Below are 26891 nucleotides of genomic sequence, written 5' to 3'. Positions count from 1 at the left end.
ATCCCAAAATGTAAAAGAGAGAGAGAGAGAGAATTTCAATCTTGGTAAACTGAATACAAACTGAAAAATACAAATCATATACAAATTTCAGTAAGTAAATGCTACAGTTCACAATTTCATTCAGTTTTTGGAGTAGGGTATAAGCAGACTTATTCCTAGTTAAATAGAACTCCTTACTGGATAATTCTTTAAAATAAATGAGTAAAAGCAGCAAGTTTGGTATTAGTCTCCTAAGTTCCAATATTTCTCATTAAGCTTCCATATGTTGAGTTTTCCACTTTGTAACTCTTCTAGTGGAAAATCTGTTGTATAATTTTTGGCAGCCTGCACCTTAAAGCTTTCTGGGCTCTCATATGATATCCATCTGCCTAGAAAACAATTAAGACATGGAGCATAACCCTTAAGTGAAATTAATTGCTTTAAACAAAATGTATGGTTCATAATGGGAAAAACAAGTTTTGTGTTTGATTCCCTAATCTGTTATGACATAGGTATTGTGGGCAATACTAGTGTGTGGCCTTCCATGTCAACATTCAATAGGTATTTTTAATGAGAGAAAAATTAGGTATTGCTGTTACTAATGCTTTCAATTATAGGTTTAAAAAGTAACGCTTCTGAGGGGTTCCGGGAAGATGGCGGAGGAGAAGCTGGAATCTGAACAAGCTCTTGCATAGAAAACAGTTTAAGAGTTCCAGTGAACAGTCCCAAGCCAGAGAATCACACCAAGTGTGCCATCACAGGACAGAGAGTTAGTCAAGAGAGGGGAAGCCAAGCAGACACATCTGAGCATCTGCCAGCAGCTGCTGCTGCGGCGGCAAGGTCGCAGCGGCGACCACAGCCGCGGCCATACCTGAGCGCTCACACAGAGAGTCTGGGACGAAGGAGCCAGACGCAGCGGACGAGCGGATTCTACTCAACACCAGCAAGAACCGACAAGGAGTGGACAACTTCATCCTGCACTTTGCAGACCAGAGACGACCCAGGATCCAAGACTCGGCGTGAGTAGAAGCCCCACTTCCTCACTCCTTCCCAGGGAGCAGAGGAGGGAAGGCCACCCCTCCCCCCACCCAGTACCAGTGATCTCCATCTTGGATACCAACAAAGCTCGGAGGAGCGGCTAGCTCCAGCTCAGGCCTTGGAATAAAACGAGTCATTTAGCAGGTCACAAGAACTTAACGGCGAAGTGACCTCACAGACTCAGTTCCATCCAGGGAAAAGTCACCCAGCTCAGGCGCCAGCCATTGGAGTGGCTCTCCTCACCGGGTAACCAGAGCCAGAGGCTGCCCCGCCCTCTAGCAGCCACCACAATCAATTGAAAAACAGAAACCCTGAGAATGGCTCCAGGCTGGGTGCTGTGAGTTTTTTTTCACAAAATAGCCCCAGGGAAAAGCTACTGTTTGTTGGAAGGCCTCAACTCTACCCAGAACCTAGCCTCATCACTGCATCCCCCTCTTTTGTGATTCTCAAAGCAGATCACCCTCCCAGTAAACTAACCTGGGAGGGGGAATCTCAAAATCTTGGGTAAAGCAGAGCATTTTTCTGCCTGTTCCAACAAACTGACTTAAGAAACCAATCAAGCCACAGGACCTCAAGCCGACCAGAGACTCCAACCACACTCTGGTTACAGACAAAAGGGAGATACAGGACTCTTCCCACCCCTCCCAAAAAAAAAAAATCAAAGAACTTTTTTTTTTCTTCTTCTTTTCTTTTTTCTTTTTTTTGTTTTGTTTTTTTTTTTCGTCCTATGTTACCTTATATATATAAAAAATTTTTTTTTGCTTTTCTAAAACTTTTATTAATCCTTAATTTTTGCCTCTTCTGAAAAAATAATTGTTTTCCATTAACTTTTTTTTTTTCTTTCTCCTCTTATAATTTTTATTTTAGGAATACGTGAATGTGTGTTTTCCTTTCTTTTCTTGTCTTCTTTCTCTTTTTCTTTCATTCTTAATTATCTTTTTGTTTTTTGTCTAGCTCTACTGAATTTCTGATCATTTCTTCTCACTCTCCTATCCTTTCCATCTTTTCCTCTTTGTTCTTCTTTATATGACTTAACTCTTGTTCTGCACATCCTCAGATAAACCCGTAGTTAACCAGTAGACCCTATCCCCCATTGTGTACACACTTAATCCACAAACTTATTACTCAATTCAAAACCTCTGAGACTTAAACTCATTAATAGCAGTACTATCTCTTTATACCTATACAATATTTTAAGAATTTTTTTAAAGTTTTTCACATCTCCTCTATGTCCCTCCCTTCCTCTCAACATATTCATATTCCTCTATAAACAGATGGTCCTTTAATCTCTAAAATAACATTAATTTTTACGTTTCTTTTTTTTTCTGGTCTCTTTTCATTCCCCTTTCCCTTTCTTCTTGTTCTCTCTCTCTCTACTTGCATCCTACCCAACCTATTTCCTGCATTGTGATTAGGACATAGTTAACTCTCCCTGTGCCTCCCCACACCAATCTATTCCTATGTTTTACCCACATCTCTCCCTAACCCTAATAATTTCTGGTTTTCCAAATTCTTCTCTGCGGTTCGAAGCCCTTTAACATATAGTTGTTTGATGTCGAATAGATGTATCTGTTGAACTAGATTGTATCTGTAGACTATTGACTGTACAAATGCAAACTTTGGTTGATGGTTGCTTTAAGATAGTGTTCTAGCACAAAACTGGTGCTATCTTCATCTCAAATGGGCAGAGTAAGCCGGAAAAACACAAGAAAAATGGCAAATCCGGGTATCTCAATTCCCATTCTTGATAATCAGGGGTTAGAACAGATAATGAATAATCCAGAGGAGAGTTCCCAAACAGCTCTACAAACACTGCTGGCAAACATGATAAATGAAAAGTTTGACAACGTACAAAGGACTCTGCATGAGCGTGATAGGGAGAGAGAGGAGGCATCCCAGAAGTTTATACAGGAATATCATAAGCGTGAGGAAGCTACTCAAAAACTGATACAGGATTTGCGTGAACAACTTGAGAATACTCAAAGAGAAAGGGAGGAATGGCGTGAGCAGGCTGAGAACACTCAAAGAGATCTGCAGGAATCCCATGAACGGGAGGAAGCTAATCAAAGAGTAATACAGGAATTGAGAGACCAAGTAGAGAACACACAAAGATCACTAAAGGCATTCATGGAATCCATTAACAAAGAGCTGAAGGAAGTCAGGGAGACCACAAAGGGAATGCTGAATGGAACCCAACAGAAGGAATGGGAGCCCAAAGAAACCATAACCAATCAACTAAGCGATTTGAGGACAAACACTGAACACCAAATTAAGGAAGTAAAGAAATTCATACAAGACCTAAAACAGAGCTTCAACAAAGAACTTGAAGCCATCAAAGCTGACCAACTAGAAGGAAAAGAGATAAAAAACAAAGTAGAGAGTCTTGACAGCAGGTTAGACCATGCAGAAGATCGAATCTCAGGGATTGAAGACAGCCTAGATATTATAGAGAAAGAACATACAACCATCCAAGACAAGTCCAAGAAATATGATAGATCTATCCAACACCTGGAAGACACCATGAGAAGGCCTAATCTAAGGATAATGGGTGTAGAGGAGCACCTAGAAACAGAAGTTAATGGTCTAGGAAATTTGTTTAACAGGATCCTAGCAGAGAACTTCCCAAACATGCAAAAAGATAGGCCTGTCCAGATACAAGAAGCCTTTAGAACCCCAAATAAACCAGACCAGAATAGGACATCCCACCGCCACATTATAATCCACACAGGATCAACTCAGAACAAGGAAAAGATCCTTAAAGCTGTCAGAGAGAAAAGGGTAATCACTTATAAAGGGAAACCAATTAGAATCACCTCAGATTTCTCAGCAGAGACAATCAAAGCAAGAAGAGCCTGGAATGATGTATGCCATGCCCTAAAAACAAACAACTATCAACCAAGAATACTGTACCTAGCTAAACTCTCCTTCATAACTGAAGGCCAAATAAAAACCTTCCATAGCAAAGAAAAATTGAAACAATACATCTCCACCAAACCAGCCCTACAAAAGATTCTTAAAGATGTCCTACACATAGAAAACCAACAAGACCGCAATAAAGGCCAAGAAACTGCACCCAAACTGAGAATCCAAGAACCATAGGAAGAACCCAGTTTTCGCAGCCCCCAAGAAGGTAGATAACATGGCAGGAACTCCCAAATACCTCTCAGTCCTATCTCTTAATGTTAACGGACTGAACTCTCCAATTAAGCGACATAGACTGTCTAGTTGGACTAAAAAACAAGACCCTTCTATCTGCTGCCTGCAGGAGTCACATCTTGCCCATAAAAACAAACACATTTTCAATGTTAAAGGCTGGAACAAAATCTACCAAGCAAACGGACCGCATAAACAGGCGGGAGTTGCAATCCTAATATCAGATAAAATAGACTTCAAATTAAAATTCGTGAAAAGAGATAAAGAAGGTCGCTACATACTAATTAAAGGATCTCTCCTTCAGGAGGATATTACAATTCTAAATATCTATTTGCCAAACAATGGAGCACCCAAATTTATCAAAGAAACACTACTTTCCCTCAAATCCCATATAGATCCAAAGACATTAATTGTTGGGGATTTTAACACACCACGCTCCCCACTAGATAGATCAACTCGGCAAAAACTCAACAGAGAAACCGCAGATCTAAACAGCTGCATAGATCAACTAGACTTAACAGTCATTTACCGAACATTTCACCCAGCAGTATCAGAATACACGTTTTTCTCAGCAGCACATGGAACGTTTTCTAAAATAGACCACATTTTAGGCCACAAAGCAAACTTGTCTAAATTCAGAAACATTGAAGTTATACCTTGCATTCTCTCTGACCACAAGGGAATAAAATTAGAACTCAACACCAAAAGCCACCAAAGAAAGTCCTGTATCACATGGAGGCTGAACACCACACTGCTGAATCATGAGTGGGTCATGGAAGAGATTAGAAAGGAAATTCAAATGTTCATGCTATTCAACAAAAATGAACACACAAATTACCAGCTCCTCTGGAACACAGCAAAGGCAGTACTCAGAGGCAAGTTTATAGCTCTGAGCTCCTACATCAACAAATTGGAGAGATCTGAAACTAACAATTTAATGACACATCTAAACCTCCTTGAAAAAGAGCAGCAAGATAAACCCCAATCCAGTAGACGGAAAGAAATAATCAAAATTAAATCAGAATTAAATGGATTAGAATCCAAAAAAACTATAGAAAGAATCAACAAAACAAAGAGTTGGTTCTTCGAAAAACAACAAAATTGACAGACCCTTAGCAAATCTTATCAGAAAAAGAAGAGAACACACCCAAATTAATAAACTCAGAGATGAGAATGGAAACATCACCACGGAAACAACCAAGATTCAGAACCTTACAAGGGAATATTTCTCAAAACTTTAGGCTAATAAGTTTGAGAACTTGACAGAAATGGACCTCTTCCTAGCAAATATTGACATGCCAAAACTAAACCAAGATGAGTTAAACTATCTTAACAGGCCCATATCAAGCGTTGAAATAGAAACAGCAATAAGAGACCTCCCAGCTAAGAAAAGTCCAGGACCAGATGGTTTTACAGCGGAATTTTACAAGGCCTTCAAAGCAGAGCTCACACCAATTCTCCTCCAACTCTTCAATGAAATTGAGAGAAAGCTCACTACCGAACACATTCTATGAAGCCATCATAACCCTCATCCCAAAACCAGGCAGGGACTCATCAAAGAAAGAGAACTATAGACACATTTCTTTGATGAATATTGATGCAAAACTTCTCAACAAAATTTTGGCCAACCGACTTCAACAATTCATCCAAAAAATCATACACCACGATCAAACAGGATTCATTTCAGGGATGCAAAGCTGGTTCAATATACGCAAATCAATTAATATTATTCATCACATCAACAGGAGCAAGAATAAGAACCACATGGTTATCTCAATAGACGCAGAAAAAGCATTCGACAAGATCCAACACCCCTTTATGATGAAGGTTTTGGAAAAATTAGGAATCCATGGAACATTCCTCAATACAATAACGGCTGTTTATGACAAACCTACAGCCATCATTATACTCAACGGTGAAAAACTAAAGCCATTTCCTCTTAACTCAGGAACAAGACAAGGATGCCCACTCTCTCCACTTCTCTTCAATCTAGTATTAGAATGCCTAGCTACAGCAATAAGACAAGATGCACACATAAAGGAGATCCAAATAGGGAAAGAACAATTAAACTCTCCCTCTTTGCAGATGACATGATCTTGTATTTAAAGAATCCCATAGACTCCACTAGCAAATTACTCAAGCTGATTCAAAACTTTGGCAAAGTAGCAGGTTATAAAATTAACCCCCAAAAATCAATGGCTTTTCTGTATGCCAACAATGAGAAAAGTGTGGCTGAAATTAGGAAAGCAACTCCATTTGTAATAGCCCCACAAAAAATAAAATACCTAGGAATTAACTTTAAAGAAGTGAAGGACCTCTATGATGAAAACTTTAAAATCTTGAAAAAGGAAATCAACACAGAACTTAAAAAATGGCAAAACCTCCCATGCTCCTGGATTGGAAAGATTAACATCGTGAAAATGGCAATACTTCCCAAGGCTATCTACAAATTCAACGCAATACCTATCCAAATTCCAACCTCATTCTTCAAGGAAATAGAAGAGGCAATCCAAAAATTCATATGGAAAAATAAAGACCCCGAATAGCAAAAAAGCTCTTCAACGGAAAGAACACTGCTGGAGGAATATCAATACAAATTTCAAACTCTACTATAAAGCCATAGTAATCAAAACAGCTTGGTATTGGCATAAGAACAGACCTCAGGACCAATGGAATAGAACTGAAAACCCAGAAATGAACCGACAGACCTATGGCCATCTAATCTTCGATAAGGGAGCTAAAACAATAGAATGGAAGAAAGACAGCCTCTTCAGTAAATGGTGCTGGCAAAATTGGTTAACTACATGTAGAAAACTAAAGCTAGATCCTTGCACCAGAATCAACTCCAAATGGATCAAAGACCTTGAACTCAAAGCAGACACTCTGAAAACATTACAGGATGGAATAGGAGAAACCCTAGGTCTCCTTGGCTCAGGCCGAAATTTTCTGAATAGAGACCCGGAAACACAACAAATCAAAGAAAGGTTGGACAAATGGGATTGCATAAGGCTGCAGAGCTTCTGCAGGGCAAATGACATAGCTAGCAAGATCAATAGAAAGCCCACGGATTGGGAGAAGATCTTTACTAGCCATACAACGGACAAGGGTCTCATATCTAAAATATACTTGGAACTCAAAAAATTAAACCACCCAACAACAAATCCTCAAAGAAACAACTGCCCAATAAGTAAGTGGGTGAAAGACTTAAAGAGAAGCTTCTCTGAAGAAGAAAGAAGGATGGCCAATAGACACATGAAGAAATGTTCAACATCCCTAGCCATAAAAGAAATGCAAATCAAAATAACATTGAGATATCACCTCACTCCAGTTAGAACAGCAAAAATCAAGAACTCTAACAACAACAGATGCTGGAGGGGATGTGGACAGAAAGGAACCTTACTTCATTGTTGGTGGGAATGTAAACTTGTTCAACCACTTTGGAAAGCAGTATGGAGGTTCCTCAAAAGACTTCACATAGAGCTCCCCTATAACCCAGTAATCCCACTTTTGGGCATTTACCCTAATGTTTACAAAAAAGACCACACTAAAGCTACCAGCACAATTATGTTTATTGCAGCATTATTTACCATAGCTAAGATATGGAACCAACCTAGATGCCCCTCAGTAGATGAATGGATCAAGAAAATGTGGTATATATACACAATGGAATTCTATGCCTCCATCAGAAAGAATGACATTTCCCCATTTGTTAGGAAATGGAAAGGCTTGGGAAAAATTATATTAAGTGAAGTAAGCCAGGCCCAAAGAAACATAGGTCCCATGGTTTCGCTTATTTGCAATATCTAGTATAGGTATGAGTCAAGCGGAAAAGGTCAGATAATGTGATAGGAAAACGAACCCTTAAATATGTATTTTAATGTTTTTGTTTCTTTCATGCATGTGTTTCTAACGCATTTATAAGATTATTTCTTTGTTGCTTTGTATGTCCCTCCCCCACAGTGTAACCCCCGCTTTCACTATATTTGATGTCAGTATAACATGTGGAGGAGATGGGGACAAACAAGTCGTTTAAGGATTCAGGTGGACCTGTTGCAACAATGAGAAGTACAAAATGTCATGTCAAAACCAGCTTTACATCGTCGGTGTGGGGGGGAGAGGGGGAGTATGATTGGGTGGGGGGGAGGGGGAGGCTGGGAAGGGAGGTGAAGGGTAAATTAAGGAGGAGGCTGCAATGCTTGGTAAGAAATTTATGCATTATCCTGCCCATGTTATTGTAACCCCTCTGTACAGTATGTTCTCAAATAAAATAAAATAAAATTTAAAAAAAACACATCATATTTTTGATATAACAATCCCATTATCCATATTTTCATTTTGAACTAATGACTACTGTTACTGTTATGCCATTATAATATCACAAACAATTTATGACACCAGAAATGTGAAATCACATTGTCGTTTTGACACCTTCTGCTTATTGTGATATCACCAAACTACAATGACATCAAGCATTACAACATCATATCATAGCCAATGTGACATTATAGACCCATTGTGAATGCCTATGTTGTGATTTCATTTTATTTCAAATGTGGAATGTGGTTGATATCAGAAACCCATTTTGACTTCATAACCATTGTGACATAACAATCCCTTTGAGACATCACGTTGCCATTTTGATATCCTTAAGCCACTATGACATCACAATTGGTCCTGTCCTCATAACTTTTGTGACATGTTGCCATTTTGACATCTTAGGTCCTATGTGAGTTCATAACCTGTTTTTCACAAGATAATATTTCAGGAATGTATGGTATCAGATATCCACTCTGACATGACCACTGTGACATCACACAGCTAGATGTCAGTTATTATGTTACATAAGCATTATGTTACATTGTGACATCACAAGCCTGTCACCTATTGTGACAACACATACCTTTGCAGACATCACAATGTCTTTGAGAACTCATAGTCATTGTGAGTTAGTGATAATTGAGATACGCCATGCCATTGTGACATCACCAACTAATAGTGATACTACAAATCTACTGTGAGCTCATCAACACTATGGTATAACCAACTAATTTTGGCATGAAATATTATTATGGAAGGGGGAACCAAGATAGTGATGAAACAGTAGGGAAACAACTCTCTCCAAACAAAAAGAGAGTTCCAAAGCTCAGTTTCCCCAAAAGACTCATGACAGTGAAAAGGTGACCTCCCAGATAAAAAGAGGTACAATAAAAAGTAAAGGAAAAAAATTTAGAATGGGAAATGCACTAAGCCCCTTCCCCAACCATTGATGTCCTGTAACTCTGCCAAAACAGAGCCCAGACCAGAGCTCCCAGAACCACAGTAGGCCATCTGCAGAATGCCCACAAAGAAGATACTCAAAGTGCTGATGCCAGACACAGGTGATGGTTAAAAGAGAAACTTTGGAGCTTGGAACCTCCACAAAGACTCTTCACCAACCCCTCATAGGTAAAGCAACATTGCAAAATCCCACCAAATTTCTTAGGCCTCACAACTGTGGGGGGAACCCCAGAACTTCAGGTGTCCATTCACAGAAGGACAGTGAAGGAGAATCCCAAGTGCCTGTGCTGACATGGACATTGCAAATAGAGACAGAAACATCGGAGCTCAGAACATGCAGAAAGACCCTATTGGACTCCTCACTGGAAAAGTGGTTCGATGCCATCCCGCCAAAGCCCCTTGGTCCTCCAGAACCACAGTGGCCCATAGGAGGCCAATGCAAAAACGCCCATGGTGCTTACTAGGACAGCATAAACAGAGTCAGAGACGGTGTAAAACACAGGCCCAGAGCCACCACCATCACCCAGCCCAGCCCACAATCATTTCAATAGAATGCTAAGCCTGGTAGCAACAAACGATTTACACTGCACAGAGACAACGAACTGTGCCAGCACCACTGGACAGCTTTCAACCAGTTCTAGGTAAGTACCCCAGCCGGTACAGCCTCACCCCACTCCAAGAGAGACCAGTGCTGGCAGTAACCTCCAAAGATTGACCCAGACCTTTTCCCCCTACCACGTGGATTACAGGTTACATTAAACTGGGAACTGTGCAAGCACCCCATCAGCCTGTGGAGCATACCCAGCCCACCAGGCTTGAAAGAAAGCACCCTTGGTAGGGAGCTTAAACGCACAAGCTGGGAAGAGCAGCAATGGCCCACAGGAGCCAGAAGAAGAAGAAATCGGTGGGAAACCCAGCAGCACAGGTCCCACCTGAGCCCAAACAGTGTGTCCCAGGATGAAAACAGGAAGACAGGACCAGGCATGAGGATGTTGAGCTGCATAAACCACCTCTCCTGATTGAAGTCAGAGGCTGAACGCAGGCTTCAGAAGAGGCTAGAAAGCAAGGCACAGCAGCCCTCAGGAACCACACCCATGAGAGCAAAAGATCTGTGTGTGTGAAGAGAGCCCAATACCAGAACTTAACCTGTGTATCCCAGACTGGATATTGAACAGCTCAAGCCACCAGCACCTTCTTATAGTCAGGAATGGGCTGGGAAAATGACTCAGTGGTAATGTGATTTCTTGCATGCATGAGGCCCTGGTTCAATTCCTCAGCACCAGAAAAGACCAGATGTGGAAATGTGCCTCAAGTGGTAGAGTACTATCCTTGAGCTGAAGATCTGAGGGACAACACCCAGGTCCACAGTTCAGGCCCTACAACAGACAACAAAAGAAAACCACATGATTATCTCCACTGCTGTGAAAAAGGCTTTTGATAAAATACAAATTCATTCATATTAAAGACTCTGAAGAAAATAGGAGTAGACGAATATTCCTTAAAGCTATTAAGCCATATATGAGAGAGCAATAGACAATATTAACTTAATGGGGAGAAATGACAATAAATTCTCCTAAAATTAAGAGCAAGGCAAATACACCCACTCTAACCACTCCTCTTAAATATATTCCTGGAATCCTTGGCCAGAGCAATAAGGCAAGAAAAATACATTAGAAGTATCTGCATAGGGAAGGAAGAAGTCATTTTTGAAGATGACATGATATTATACCTCAATGATCCTAAAAAAATCCACCCCAAACTGAGTTTATAAACCACTTTGGCAAAGTAGCAGGATACAAATTTAAGCCACAAAAAATCAGTTGTCTGTATGTACATCAACAACACAGAAAAGAAAATCAAAAAAACAACTCCATTCACAATAACCTCATAAAATAAAATATCTAGGAATTTAATCTAACCAAAGATGGAAAGGATCTATTTAAAGAAAAGTATAAAAACATAAGAAAATAAATCATAAGGACATCAGGATATGGAAAGATCTTCTATGTTCTTGCATAGGCAGTCAATATAGTGAAAATGGCCATACTGCCAAAATTGATATACAAATTCAATGCAATTCCCAATGAAATTCCAATGACATTCATTACTGAAATACAAAAAAACAGTCCAAAAAATTCATATGAAATAACAAAAGACCTACAAGAGCCAAAACAATTCTAGGCAAGAAAAAGAGGGTTTTCTATGCTGGACTTCAAACTCTACTATAGAGCCATAATAAACAAAACTGGGTATTGGCATAAATGAAAAAAAAAGTGGAATAGATTAGAAGATCCAGAAATAAAACCACATGTTGACAGTCAGCTGATATTTTACAACTCAAAAATGGATAAAAGACCACAACTTCAAACCTGAAAATCTGAATCTACTGAAGTACAGACTAGGAGAGACACTTGAATTTATAGGCACAGGCAGGAACTTCCTGAGCAGAGTCCCAAGGTCTGAAAAAATTGAGGAGAGACCCAACAAATGGGACTACTTTAAAACAAAAAGTTTCTGCACAGCTAAAGACATAGCAACCAAATTAGACAGACAGCCAAATAAATGAGAACCATGTTTACCAGCAATATATCAGACAAAGACCTATATCCAACATATACACTAATCCCTCCCAAACCTAATGAGCCAATTACTGAATGTTCAAAGGAACTAAAAAGAGACTTCTCAGAAGAGATAAAAATGGCAAAGAAACACATGAGAAAATGTTCATCATCCGTGGCAGTAAAGGAAATGCAAATGAAAACAACCCTGAGATATCACCTTATTCCATTCAGAATGGTCTTTGTCAGACAAAGATAAAGGCTGGGGGGAGCCAATGACAAATGCAGAGAAAGAGGAACTCTACTGCATTGCTGCTGGGAATGGACACTAATATAACCACTTTGGAAAGCAGTCTAGAGGTACCTCAGAAAACTAAATATCGACCTTCCCAATGACCCAGCCATACCACTTCTAGGCATCTATGCTGAACAACAGGAACCAGAATACAAGGACACATGCACCTCCATGTTTATTTCAGCACTGCTCACAATAGTCAATTGTCAAGATATGCAAAAAAACCCAGATGCCCTACTGGTTGATCCTCCTGGATGACTTGATCCAAAAATTGTGATATCAATATACAATGGAATATTATGCAGCCATTAGCAAGGACAAAATAATGCCATTTGCAGGGATATGGATGGAACTAGAAAAATAATTGTGAGTGAGGTAAGTCAAAAGAGATAAATGGCAAAAGATCTCCCTGATATGTGGATGTTAAATACAACATGTAAGGAGCTACAACAAAGTAAACAGGAATTGAGAAACAAAGAACTTCCACTCATCTTGTTGTATCATTACAAAATGACCCAAAGCTACTCTGACCACATATATGGTATATATGCACACATCTGAGGGAAACTAAGAGGAGTACACAGAATCAGAGATAGACAGAGGAAAACATACCAGAAGGATCCATCAGCTTCATTGGACATTAATGAAAATGAACTAAGAAACTCAAGGGCAGCGATGGGAGGGAGGGAATGAGGGAGATAGAGGGAAAAGCTTACACTAAGCAGAAGGAAAGAAATGTACATATCACTTGTTATGGAAGAAATAGCTGTATTGTTTAAGTTGATATAATTCCCAAACTATGGAACATGACATCCACAATTTGCTTCATGGTTATAATGTGCTTGGGAATTTAACTATCACTATCTCACAATTATATGTAATTTGTGAAAATAAGGTCATTTAATCACAATAAAAATTTTAAAGAAAATTATATGACATGATATGGTGGCATCACCTTGCCACTGTGATATCACTGTCCCATTGTGTTTTTACAAATGTGGCATTACCTCATAATATTTTAGAAAATTCATGCTGTTTGGGATTCCAAGCTCTTTCTGTGAATTTGTATCCTCATTGTAAACTAGTAGCAATAGAAATTGGACATGTTATTGTGATATTGCAAACTTTTATTGACTTTACAAACCCATTGTGGCCTCATCACCATTGTAACATCACAAACACATTGTGCCATTCCAAACTTGCTATGACCTATTAGCACCTTTGAAAATATACGTGGACTTTCTTACATCACAGAAATTTTGTTTACCCATATCCTTTTTTTTGGTCATGGGGTTTTATCGCTGGGCCTGGGCACTGTCCCAGAGCTGTTCAGCTCAAGGCAAGTGCTCTACCACTTTAGCCACAACAAAAATTCCACTTTTCTGGTGGCTTATTGGAGGTAAGAGTCCCAAGGTCTTTGCTGCCTTGGCTGGCTTTGGGTTGCAATACCCAGATCTCAGCCTCCTGAGTAGCTAGGAATACAGCTGTAAACTAATAGCACCCATCTCCTACTCATATCCTTATTGTGACCAAATGACATTGCAGATCAGATATACAATTGTAACATTACCAACTCTTTTTTACATCATCCAAAGTGTGATATCCCATTGTCTTTATGGCACCATCAGCTCATTGTGAAATCACAAATCTGCAATGGCATCATAGAATTATGACATCACATTGTCATTGTGAAATCATTAGACATTTTCTGAATGCCTATTCTGTGATTTGATTCTATTTCAAATATGGCATGTAGTTTGATATTAGAAACTCACAATTGTGACATCACATTGCCATTTTGATATAAACCCACTGTGCTATCACAAACCTGTCCTGTCCTCATAACTTTTGTGATATGCTGCCATTGTGATATATTAGGCCCTTTATGAGCTTATAATCTTTTTTCGACCTCATCATATTTCACATATAACATTTGACATAAGTACCCTGTGGGGCTGGGAAGGTGGCTTAGTGGTAGAAAGCTTGCCTTGCATGCATGAGGCCCTGGGTTCAATTCCTCACCACCACATAAGCAAAAAGAAGCTGGAAGTGGCACTGTGGCTCAAGTGGTAGAGCACTAGCCTTGAGATGAAGAGCTGAGGGACAGTGCCCAGGCCCAGAGTTCAGGCCCCAGGACTGGACCCTCCTCCCCCCAAAAAAGAAATACCCTGTGATCTCATAACCACTGTGACATCACCTTGTCAAATACCATGGCCATATATTCATATTGTTACCTCAGAAACCTGTTAGGAATCATCATGTTTTTTATTATTGATGCCTTCAGAGATGATAGTCTCTTTGTGAACTCATCTACTCATTATGGATTAATGAAAATTGAAATCTAAAATGCTATTGTGATATTTCCAATTCATTTTGATATGGCAAACTTATTGTGACAACATCAGCAGTATGGCATCAATAACTAAATATTACATTAAAATGTTATTATAGCATTATATTGTGGCATCACATTACCATTATGATATCATTGTCCCATTGTATTCTCACAAACCTATTATGACCAGAAATCATTTGAGAGTATTCATGGTTTTTGGGACTTCAAACTCATTCTGTGAACTCATATACTCATTGTGAACTAGTAGCAATTCACATTGGATATGTCATTGTGACATCACTAACCAGTTTTGACCTCATCACAACTCTGCCATCACAAAACCATTCTGACATCACAATCATATGGTGATATCCCAAACTGATTATGACCTCTTAGTACCTTTATGATCTCTGTGATATCACAGTCCCTTTGTGTACCAATATCCTCATTATGAACTAAGGATAGGAAGATTGTGGTGTCAGAGTGTATTAGTGCTATTACAATGGCAATATTGGGTGACAAATGCATTGTGATATCACAATGGTTGTGAGGACACAGGCCACATTTGAAATAGAATGAAATGATGGAATACACATTCCCAATGTCTCTATGATGTCACAATTACATGACATTGTGATGTCACACTGGTGTTGATGTCAAAGAGACTTTATGATATTGAATGGCATGTCTGATCTCAATTGTGATTAGTTCACAATGAAGATATGGGTACACAAAGGGACTGTGATGTGGAAGGGCCATGTGTTTTTTCAAATGTTATGAGGTCATAATAGCTTTGGAATGTCACAATGTGACCATGATGTCTGAATGGCAAAGTGATAACACAATGGATTTTTGCTGTCATAGTGGCAATGATTATGTAATATCACAATCACATGTTCAATTTCAATTAATACTCATTCATAATGAGTTTACAGTTTCACAGAAGGAGCTTCATGTCCCATAGTCCATGCATGTGTTTCTGAAAACACAGTGGCACAGTGAAATCACAATTTGATGTCAAAGTATCATGTCATATTAATGTTGTGATGTCACAATTTGTTGGTATTGCCATAATGGTGATGAAGTCACAATAGGTTTTGATGTCACAATGGCATGCCAGATCTCAATTATCATTATCACAGAATAAGTTATGAGTTAGTAATGTCTTCAATGGCATGTGCTGTCATAAATTTCTGTATTACTAAAAAGTTTATGATGTTACCATGTGACACAATGGTCATGATATCTGCCAGTCTGATGTCACCATAATCCTGATGTTCCACTGAATATCTTATATAGTAATTCATACCTGAAAAATATGAGGTTAAAAAGAGATTGTGAGCTCACTCAGGGCCTTAGATATCACAAAAGCAGCATGTTACAAACTTTATGAGTACAGGATAGGTTTGTGATGTTAGTGTGGTAGCAATGTGAAGTAATGTAACAATGTGATTGTAATGTAATAATGGTTATGAAGTCATAATATCTTTCTGATATCATATATGAAATAGAATGCAATCCCATAAAAGAATTCACAATGTGTCTATGATGTCACAATGATAATATGATTCATAATGCTATGATGTCATTGTCATTTTCTGATGTCACAATGAACTGTGTTATTATAAAACAATGTGATGTCACACTGCTGCTGATGTACCAAAGGGTTTTGGATGTTACATGGTTATGAGCACACATCGTTTTCTGATATCAAAACACAAGCACATTTTAAATAGAATAAAATCACAGAATATGCACTCACAATGCACCTATGATGTCACAATTACAATGTTATGCAATAAGAGTATGTTGTCATTGTAGTTTTGTGATGTCACAATGAGCTGATGTCATTACAACAATGTGATACCACACTGGTGAAATTGTCACAAAAACTGTGATATTCAATGACATGTCTAATTTCAATTGTCAGTTCACAATGAGGATATGGGCACACAAAGTAACTTTTACAAAGGCCATGTGATGTTTCAAAGGTGCTAAGAGTATATAGTAGGTTTTGTATGTCACAATGTGATCATGATGTATCAATGGAAATATGATATCACCATGGTTTTGTGATGTCAAAGTGGTACTGAAGTCACAATTGGTTGTGATGTTGCAAGGAGCTTGCAATAGCACAGCCATGTGTCCAATTTCAATTGCTTGTATTTCACATTGAGGATACAAGTTCACAAAAGGAACTTGACTCCCGAGTCATGAGTTATCTAAAATGTTATGAGGTTGTAGTATGTTTATGAAAACATAAAGTGCTATTGCAAGGGCAACATAATGTCATAATATCATATGACAATAATGTTTTGATGTCAGAATTAGTTGGTGATGCCATACTTGTGATGTCACAGTTGCATGCCAGATCTCAAATTCACAATTAGATGAGTAATAAAGGTAGTGTGATGGCTCCAAATGCATGTATTGTCACAGATGTGATGAAGTCCTAACAGCTTGTGATGTCACATGAGTGAAAATTTTCATAAGGTGTGGAAATGTGATGTCACAGTGGTCATGATGTCACAGGGTATTTTTGATATCACATGCTTCATTAGAAATATTATATGATTGAAAATAGATTATGAGCTCAGAAGGGACCTAAGATGTCAGAATGCATCATATCATATAATTTATGACAGGACAGGTTTGGGATATCACAACGGGTTAGAAATATCACAATAACGATGTGACATCTTATATAAACCCACATGCCATATTTGAAATATATTAAAATCACAGAATAGGCATTTCACCATGTGTCAGTGATGTCACAATAATAATTTGATGTCATAATATTTTGATGTCATTGCAGATTTGTGATGTCACAATGACCTGATGATGTCATAATAACAAGGTGTGGTCACACTGATGACAAAGTAGCATAGTGTTTGTTATGTTACAATGTCATGTCTGATCTCAATTGTCAGTAGTTACAATGAGGATATAGTCGACAAAGTAACTGTGATGTCACAAAGGACATGATTTTTACAAATAGGTCTGAGATGCCACAATGTGATCATGATGTCAAAATAGCAATGTGATGTCCCATTATGTTTGTGATGTAACAGGGATGATGAGGACACAATAGGTTAGTGATGTGACGAGTTTGTATTATCATGTTAACATAACATGTCCAATTTCAATTGGACATGTTAATTTCACAATGAAGATAGGTGTTCACAGAGAGCTTTAAACCCAAAAGGCAAGGAATTTTCTTAAACATTAGGAGGCAATACTAGTTTCAAGAAAACAAAATGGAACAGTGATATCACAATGGCAATGTGTTTTCACAATATCTTGTCATATTAATGTATTGGTTTCACAAATATTTGATGATGTCAGAATAATAATTTGATGTCATAATATTTTGATGTCATTGCAGATTTGTGATGTCACAATGATCTGATAGTGTCACAATGACATCAGACAGTGTGATATCACCATGATCTTGCTATATCAATGTTTTTCTCATATCACATGTCATATCTGAAATACTATGTGGTTGAAAACAAATTATGAGCTCACAAAGGGCCTAAAGTATTACAATGAATGTATTGCACAAAATATATGAGGACAGGGGAAGTTTGTAATGTCAGTGAGTTATTGATATCTCAATGGCAATGTGATGTCACAAAGAAATTGTAATGTCAGAGTGAGCTAATGGTATTAAAATAGAAATGTGATGTCACACTGGAGATTAGATAACAAATACTCTGTGATGTTCCAATGGCATGTCTGACCTCAATTGTCATTAGGATGAGGATTGTGTACAGAAAGGGACTGTGATGTCACATTTGTTTTGAGGTCAGAATGGGTTTCTTATATCAACCCACATGCAACCTGTGAAGTAGAATGAAATCACAGAATAGGCATTCTGTGAAGAAGCTTGGAATTACAAAAGCATGAGATTAAAGGAGGAGGATAAAAGAGAAGAAGTCTCCAAGCTCCAGACTGAGGTTCAGAGTACTATACAGGAGTTAAAGAAACTAGAAGGCTGGGAAGGTGGCTCAGTGGTAGAGTTCTTGCCTTGCATGCATGAGGCCCTGGGTTCAATTCCTCAGCATCACATAAGCAAAAAGAAAAAAAGCCGGAAGTAGCGCTGTGGCTCAAGTTGTAGAGAGCTAGCTTTGAGCTGAAGAGCTGAGGAACAGCGCCCAGGCCCAGAGTTCAGGCCCCATGACTGGACCCACCTACCCCCCTCCACACAAAAAGAAAGAAACTAGAGATCCTGAAGTTCAAGAAAAAACAAAACTGATTAACTAGCATGCAAAACCACTCTAAAAGCAAAGAGGTCTCTAGAGCTACTAGTCAAGATTAAAGGAAGAAGCCAAAAGGGTGGTAACAAGTGAGCAAATGTGGAGACTAAACTTGTGAAAAATGGATACAAGCTCAAGCCTTCTGTCTGTTTGTACCTGGTTATTTGGCACTCTGGAAAAATTGCCCTGGACCACTGCCTAAATTTGTGTTTAAAACTGGTGGGGCCTCAGTCTGACAAGCCTACGTAATGTAGGTAAATACTGGAAAGCTGGAATAGGTGGAGAAGGCTCTTATGCAAGGTTCCTCACTTGTTGAATTTTGGGAAATGGAAATATCAGAGTTAAAGCTGGAGAGTGTAGGTATCAGTATCTGTTTGTATTAGTGGACACTTTTTCAGGCAGGGCTGAGGCATTCCACACAAAAACTGAAACCACTCAGGTAACAGCTATAAAATTACTCTCCCTGAAATAAATCCTCGATTTGGTTTACCCTTGGCAATGGCCCAGCTTTCATGGCCCAATTATTCAATTATTAGCTAAGGTATTAGGAATAAATTGGAAGTTACATTGTATTTAGAGACCACAGAGTTCATGGCAGGTAGAAAGAATGATTAGGGCCTTAAAGGAAACTTTAACTAAATTAATTACAGAGAGTGGCCATGACTGGCTAAGCCTCCATCCTATTGCTCTCTTTCAAGCAAGATACACACATTATGTTAAAGGATTTACTTCTTTCAAAATAATTTATGCTAGAACACCCTCTTTGGTTCCTAAACTTGGTAGACTATATTAACAAAAATGTTAAACACAATCTTATACAGTTCCTGAAGGCCTTACAATATGTTCTTGGTAGCCGAGGCCCACCAGCCTCCTGAGAAAAACTCCAACAACTCTTTCTTGTCCGGACAGCTGGTGTGTGTAAAAAGGCAACAAGCTTGGGAACTGGAAACCAAGTGGCACGGACCTTACTTGGTGGTGCTAACTACACCATTGGGTATTAATGTTGCAGGAAAACAGCTTTGAGTTCATCACTCTCAAGTGGAAGCAACATTTGAACAATATCTAGGGAAGGCTGCAAGATGGAATGTTCAGACACACTCAGAGGATAAAGATAAGAAATACCAAGTGTTAATTTGTATTAACTAGTGCCTTTCTATGGTTAACTCCTTGTTATATGTTAAATTTGCATTTCAAGCCTGTCCAATATCAGGATAGAAGGGAATATTCAGGAATTAGTCAAGAAGTTATTAAGGATTTGATTAGATATGAAAACGAGTGGTGAATGTAATAACAAGCAGGACCCCAATAATTAGCAGGACCCCAATAACTAGCAGGACCCCAATAATTAGCAGGACCCCAATAATTAACATGACCCCAGAGCCGTGGAGAGCATGGGTCATGCTGCTGAAAGGGACTGGACATGCTGCTGGAGGGGTTGGGGTGTCATGCCCGACATGTGAGCTGTCAAGAAGTGATTGAGCAATGGGAAGTTTGGGACATGATGGTTGAAAACTGTTAGGCAGTAGACCCTGTGGAGTGATGGAGGTGTACAGTCTATAAATAGGCTGCATGTTCAGAGCAACAAAAGGGGAAAGAAAGAGGGAAAACACCTAGAAAGAAGGAAGTGGAGAGACAGCAGGAGGGGAAAAGCTTAGGAGGAGAGGAACTTGAGGGAGAGCAAGAGGGCAAGGATGGCAACTGGTCACCAGGATAAAACAGGACAGGCCTGTGAAGAATGGAGAGGCTTGATGAGAAGAAGGAAGTGGTGGAAAGGAATAAGGAAAAGACCTGGAAAGAAGGAAATTTCTGTAGAGAAGGAGAGAGGAAGGGAAACGGATAAATTCTTGCCCTTGGAAGTTCATAAATTTTGGGTTGGTGGTTTGCAGACCAATTAACAAAAGTTGAGGCCACCCATAGCAGCTCTGAAGTTTGGTGGTCAGTGCTGCTCTTGGCTCTGGGTATCCAGTCCAGGACAAGTTATTTGCAGGAGCCTTTCTAGTGTAAATAAATTTGTTTGTTGTCTTAAATATACCTCAATGGATTGTCTTCTGCTTCATAGGTCATAAGTGTTCACAGAAGGAGCTAGAAGTCCCAAAGGCTATGAATTATCTAAAATGTTATGAGCTCATGATAGGTTTGAGAAAAACCAATGGAACAGTGATATCACAATGGCAAAGTGATGCCACAGTATCATGTCATAATAATATTTGGATGTCATAATTAATTGGTGATGTCATAATGGTGTTAAGGTCACAATAATTTGGAGATGTCAAAGTGGTATGCCAGACCTCAATTTTTAACTCCTCATGAGTACATAAGTTCAGAAAAGGATGTTGAGGTCTCCAAAGTTATGTGTTGGCACATATTTTATGAAGTCCTAAAAGTTTTGTGATGTCACAATGTGGCACAATGGTCATGATGTCTTGAGTGTGATGTCACAATTATCATAAGGTCACAGTGTATTTCCATACCACATGTCATACCTAAAATATGAGGTCTAAAACAGATTATTCTCCTAAAAGTCCTACTATATGACAATGGAAGTTTGTCACAAACATTTTTGAGAACAGGAAAGGTTTTCAATGTCACAGCGTGTTAGTGATATCACAATGGCAATGTAATGTCATAATATCATGTCATAATATTTTGGTGTCACAATTAGTTGATAAGGCCATACTGGTGATGAGGTCGCTACATTTGTGATGTCACAAAACCTTGGAGATGTCACAATGGCATGTCTGATGTCAATTTTCATTGACTCACATTGTCATAATTGTGACATTTCAATACCTTTGTGACATAACATTGCTATTGTGGTACTATCTACACACTGTGAAATCACAATCCTGTCCTCATAACATTTGTAACATGCTGCCATTGTGGTAACTTAGGGCTTTTAAAACTCATAATCTGTTTATGAATCCCTTTCAGATATGATATGTGGTATCAGAAATCACTGTGACATCATGACCACTGTAACAACACACTGCCAGACATCATGACCATTGTGTTTCATTGTGACATCATAAATGTTTTAAGACTTCATCACATTTGTCAGAACACATACCTTTGATACATCACAGTCTCTATTTGAACTCTCATATACTCACAGTGAATTAATGATATTTGAGGTCTGGCATGCCATTGTGCCATCACCAACCCATCTCAAACCTATTACCTACTCACCAGAATGGCACCACCAATTAATTGTGATGCCAAACTCTATTATTACCTATTATTTTGACATTACATTGCCATTGTGCCATCACTATTCCATTGTTTTTTTTTTCACAAACCTTTTATGATCTCATAACTTTTTAGAAAATTCATGGCATTTGGGACTTCAAGCTCCATGAGTACCTATTCTAGTATGAACTAGAAGCAATTGAAATTGTACATGTAATTGTGATATTACAAACTCATTGTGAAGTCACATATCATTTGGGACCTCAGCACCACTGTGACATCACTAACCCATTTTGACATCACATTGCCTTTGTGACATCATGACCACATTGTGAAATCTGAAACATTAGATGACCACTTAAATGACCACTTAGCAGCTATGAAAAAACACATGATCCATGTGATGTCACAGTCCCATTTTGTAACCATATCATCATTTTCATCAAGGACACGAGATCAGATATGCCATTTTACCATCACATACCCTTTGTGACATCATCGCTATGTGACATCACATTGTCATTATGACAAACAACTCATTATTACATCACCACAATACTATAACTTCATAGCATTATGACATCATATAGTCTTTGTGATTTCATAGACACTTTGTGAATGCCTGTTCTGTGATTGCAGTCTACTGCAAACGTAGCATGTGTGGATTTCAGAACCTATTTTGGCCTCATAATCTTTATAACATCACATACACTTCATGACATCCAGTGTGACATCATATAATCATAATGACACCATAATCTCATTGTGACATCACTGAACTTCAAAGACATCATAGCATTATGACATCAAATTTTCATGGTGACAACCTAGTCACATTGTAAGTGTCTATTCCATGATTTCATTCTATTTAAAAGTGGCATGTATGTGGATATCAGAAGCCTAAAGACTCTTCATAACTATTGAGATATCATATTGCAATTTTGATATCACTAAAACATTGTGATATCACAAACTTGTCCTGTCCTAACTTGAGTGACATGCTGCCATTGTGATATCTTAGGCTATTTAAAGCTCATACTCTGGATATATGATTGTATTACAATCTGGTTTGACAAAACTAACACAATGTAACCTCATCACCACAGTGACAATTCAAATTAATTTTGACTTCACATTGCCATTGCAACTTTACCATCACATTGTCTCATTCCAAACCTCTAATGACCTCTCCACACATTTGAAAAAACACATGGTGTTTGTAACATCACATTTTGTATACGTATGTCCTTTTTGTGAAGTAATGACAATTGAGATCAGACATGCCATTGTAATATCAAAAATCCTTTGTGACATCATCACCAATTTGACATCACATTGTCATTTTAACATTATAGGTTTATTGTGACATTATAAACCTGCAATGACACAAGAGAATTATGACATCACATTGTTAATTTGATATCATAATTCCATTTGGAATGAGTACACTGATTTAATTCTATTTCAAATGTTGCCTGTTTGTTGATATCAGAAACACATTGTGACATAATAACTATTGCAACACACAATTCATATGTGACATCACATTTCCATTGTGACATAAGTAATCCAGTGTGATATCACAAACCATTCCTGTCCTCATAAAATTTTATGATATATTGCCACTGAGATATCTTATTCCATTTGTTAGTTCATAATGTGTTTTTGAATTCATATTTTAGGTATGATTGTGATATCAGAAATCTGATGTGTTATCATGATCACACTGCCAGATGTCATGACAATTGTATCACATTGTTACAGCACAAATCTGATAGGACTTTGTTACAACACATGCCAGTGGAGAAAAAAAAAAGTCCCTTTGAGACTTCATATACTCATTATGAGTTATTGAAAATTGAGATCCAGCATGCTATTGTGACAACTAATCATGACATCAAAACATTATTAATGACATGCAGTTGTGACATCACAATGCCATAGTGATGCCACTGTCTTTGTGTTTTGAAAAATCTCGTATGACCTCATAACATTTTAGAAAATTCATGGCATTTAGGACTACAAGTTCCTTCTGTGAACTGGTATCATCATTGTGAAGTAGGAGCAACTGAAATTGGACTTGTTCTTGTGATATTACAACACAATGCGACAACACAAACCCATTGTGACCTCATCACAGCTATTACACCAAAAACCCATTGTGACATCACATTGCCATTATGATATCATGAAACCATGTGATATCCCAAATCTATTATGATCTCTTAGAAACTTTGAAAAAATACATGTCCTTTGTGACATCACAGTCGCTTTGTACCCTCATTGTGAACTAATGAAAATTGAGATCAGACCTGCCATTGTAACATATACCATTTGTGACATTATTTCCAGTGTTGCATCACATTGTTGTCATGACACCATCAAAGCATTGTGACATCACAAAATTAAAATAACACAATAGCATCACATCACATTGTCATTGTAACATCGTAGACACAATCGGAAGGCCTATTTGCTGTTTCATTCTATTTCACATGTGGTATGTGAGTTCATATCAGAAACCCATTGGGATCTAATAACCATAATGACATCACAATACCTTTGTGACATCATATTGCCATTGCAATATAATAAACCCACTGTGCTATCACAAACCTGTCCTATCATCATAACTTTTGTGACATCCAGCTATTGTGATATCTTAGTCTCTTTGTGAGTTCATAATTTCTTTCTGACTTCATATTTGAGGTATGACATGTGATATAAAAAATCCACTGTAATATTATGACCATTGTTACATCACATGGCCCTAGTGACACCACAATCACAAAATAACATCCAAAACCTATTGTGGCCTCTTAGCCCTTTTGAAACAAATGTGACCTTTGTGACTTGACAATCCCTTTATGTACACATATGGTAATTGTGAGCTAATGGCAACTGAGATTGGATATTTCCATTGTAACCTCACAAGCCTTTTGTGACATCATTACCAGTGTGACATCCCATTGTAATTATTACATCAAAAAATACAATGACATCATAGCATTATGAAATCACATTCTCATTGTGACATCATAGACACATTGTGAGTACCTATTCTGTGATGTCATTCTATTTACATTGTAGCATTTGTGTTGGTATCAGAAATCCATTGTGACCCTGTAACTATTGTGACATTATAAGCTTTTGTGACATCACGCTGACATAGTGATATCACTAACCCATTGTGTCATCAAAATCCTCTCCTGTCTTTATAACTTTTGTGACATAATGCTACTGTGATATCTTGGACCCCTTGTGGGTTCATAATCTGTTTTCAACTTCATAATATTCCAGGTATGACATGTAATAAGAGAAATCCATTTTCACTTTGTAAACAATGTGATATCACAATGCCTTTGGAGACACCACTACGTTTGTGAATGCATATATTCAGAGAGAGTTAAAGACAATTGATATCCACCAAGCCATTGTTATATCACCAAGACATTGTGACATCACAAACCTCATCACCAGTATGATATCACTAAGTAAATGTGACATCATAAATATTATTCTGACATGGTATTGTGACATCACATTGCAATTGTGATATCACTGTTCCATTGGGTTTGCACAAACCTACTATGACCTCATAACAATTTGGAAAATGTATGGCCTTTGGGACATCAAGCTCTTTGTTGAACTCAAACTTATGACCCATAAAAGACAAGACATTACATTGAGGTATACTTATGATAATAAATTTATTTACACTAAAAAGGGGCCTGCATCTTCCTTGACCAAGGCTGGATACCAAGAGCCAACAGCAGTTTTGACTACCAACCTCAGACCATCAATTGGCAGCCCAGCACTTTGTTAATTTGCCTGCAAATCACCAACCTAAAAATTATGTTCTCCAAAATTCCAAAGTTCAAAGGGCAAGGCTTTGTCCTTTTGCCTTCCGCTCTCCTTCTCTACAACCTGCCCTTTCTTCCAGGTCTTTCTCTTTTTCCCTTCCACCACTTCCTCCTTCTCTCCAGGCCTCTTCATTCTCCAGAGGCCTGCTCTGCTCTGCCGCAGAGGCCAGTTGCTGACCTTCCCCTCTTGCTCTTCCCAGGTTTCTCCTCCTGCTGTCTCACCACTTCTTTCCTTCCATGATTTTCTCCTTTCTCTCTTCTTTCATGGCTCTGAACAGACAGCTTATAAAAACTCTGTACCTCTCCTCCACTCCAAAGGGTCTACTGACTCATAGTTTTCAACCACTTCCAAAACTGTCCCCAGTCCCTTCTTGATAGTTCCTTCAGCAGCATGACACACCCCATTCAGCACCATGCACCCTATCCACTCCAGCAGGCTGAGCTATGGGAACACATTGATTAGCAGGCCCTGCTGATTATTGGAACCCCCTGGTTATTATATTCTGCACTGGTTTACATGTCTAATCAAATCTTTTATTCCTTCTGGAACAAATCCTAAACATTGCTTCTCTCCCCCTATTGTGCAGAATTAATACACAAATTTATCAGAAAATGAGAAAACCATGGAAATATACTACTTAACACAATTAACACTTGGTAAGACATATTCTCAACAGATCGTCTGAGTGTCTCTGAACAGTCCATCTTGCAGCCTTCTTTGGATGGTCCATTGCCTATGTCACTTGAGAGTGATGGATCTAATGCTGCTTTTATAAAAACGTAATAGTTGATGGTTGGGTTATAATTCAGGAGTGTGATGGTTTATATCCACACCAGCTGTCCAGGCAAGGAAGAGTTGTTGGAGTTTTACTCAGAATGCTAGTGGGCATTAGCTGCCAAAATAGAGGAACATAAAAGAACATGTTGCAAAGTCTGCAGATTGTG

The 26891-nt window shown here is 38.4% G+C and overlaps 1 pseudogene; it reads right to left on the bottom strand.

The window, feature by feature from the left end:
* Positions 1 to 222: 222 nt before the first annotated feature.
* LOC122095380 overlaps positions 223 to 26891 on the bottom strand; it is a 44904-nt pseudogene continuing 18235 nt past the window's right edge.

This window comes from Dipodomys spectabilis, unplaced genomic scaffold, assembly GCF_019054845.1.
Source record: "Dipodomys spectabilis isolate Male_0828 unplaced genomic scaffold, ASM1905484v1 ptg000346l, whole genome shotgun sequence".
In the NCBI taxonomy this organism is placed as follows: domain Eukaryota; kingdom Metazoa; phylum Chordata; class Mammalia; order Rodentia; family Heteromyidae; genus Dipodomys; species Dipodomys spectabilis.
Note: the sequence above shows the minus strand (reverse complement) of the source record. Positions and strands in the feature narration are given on the sequence as shown.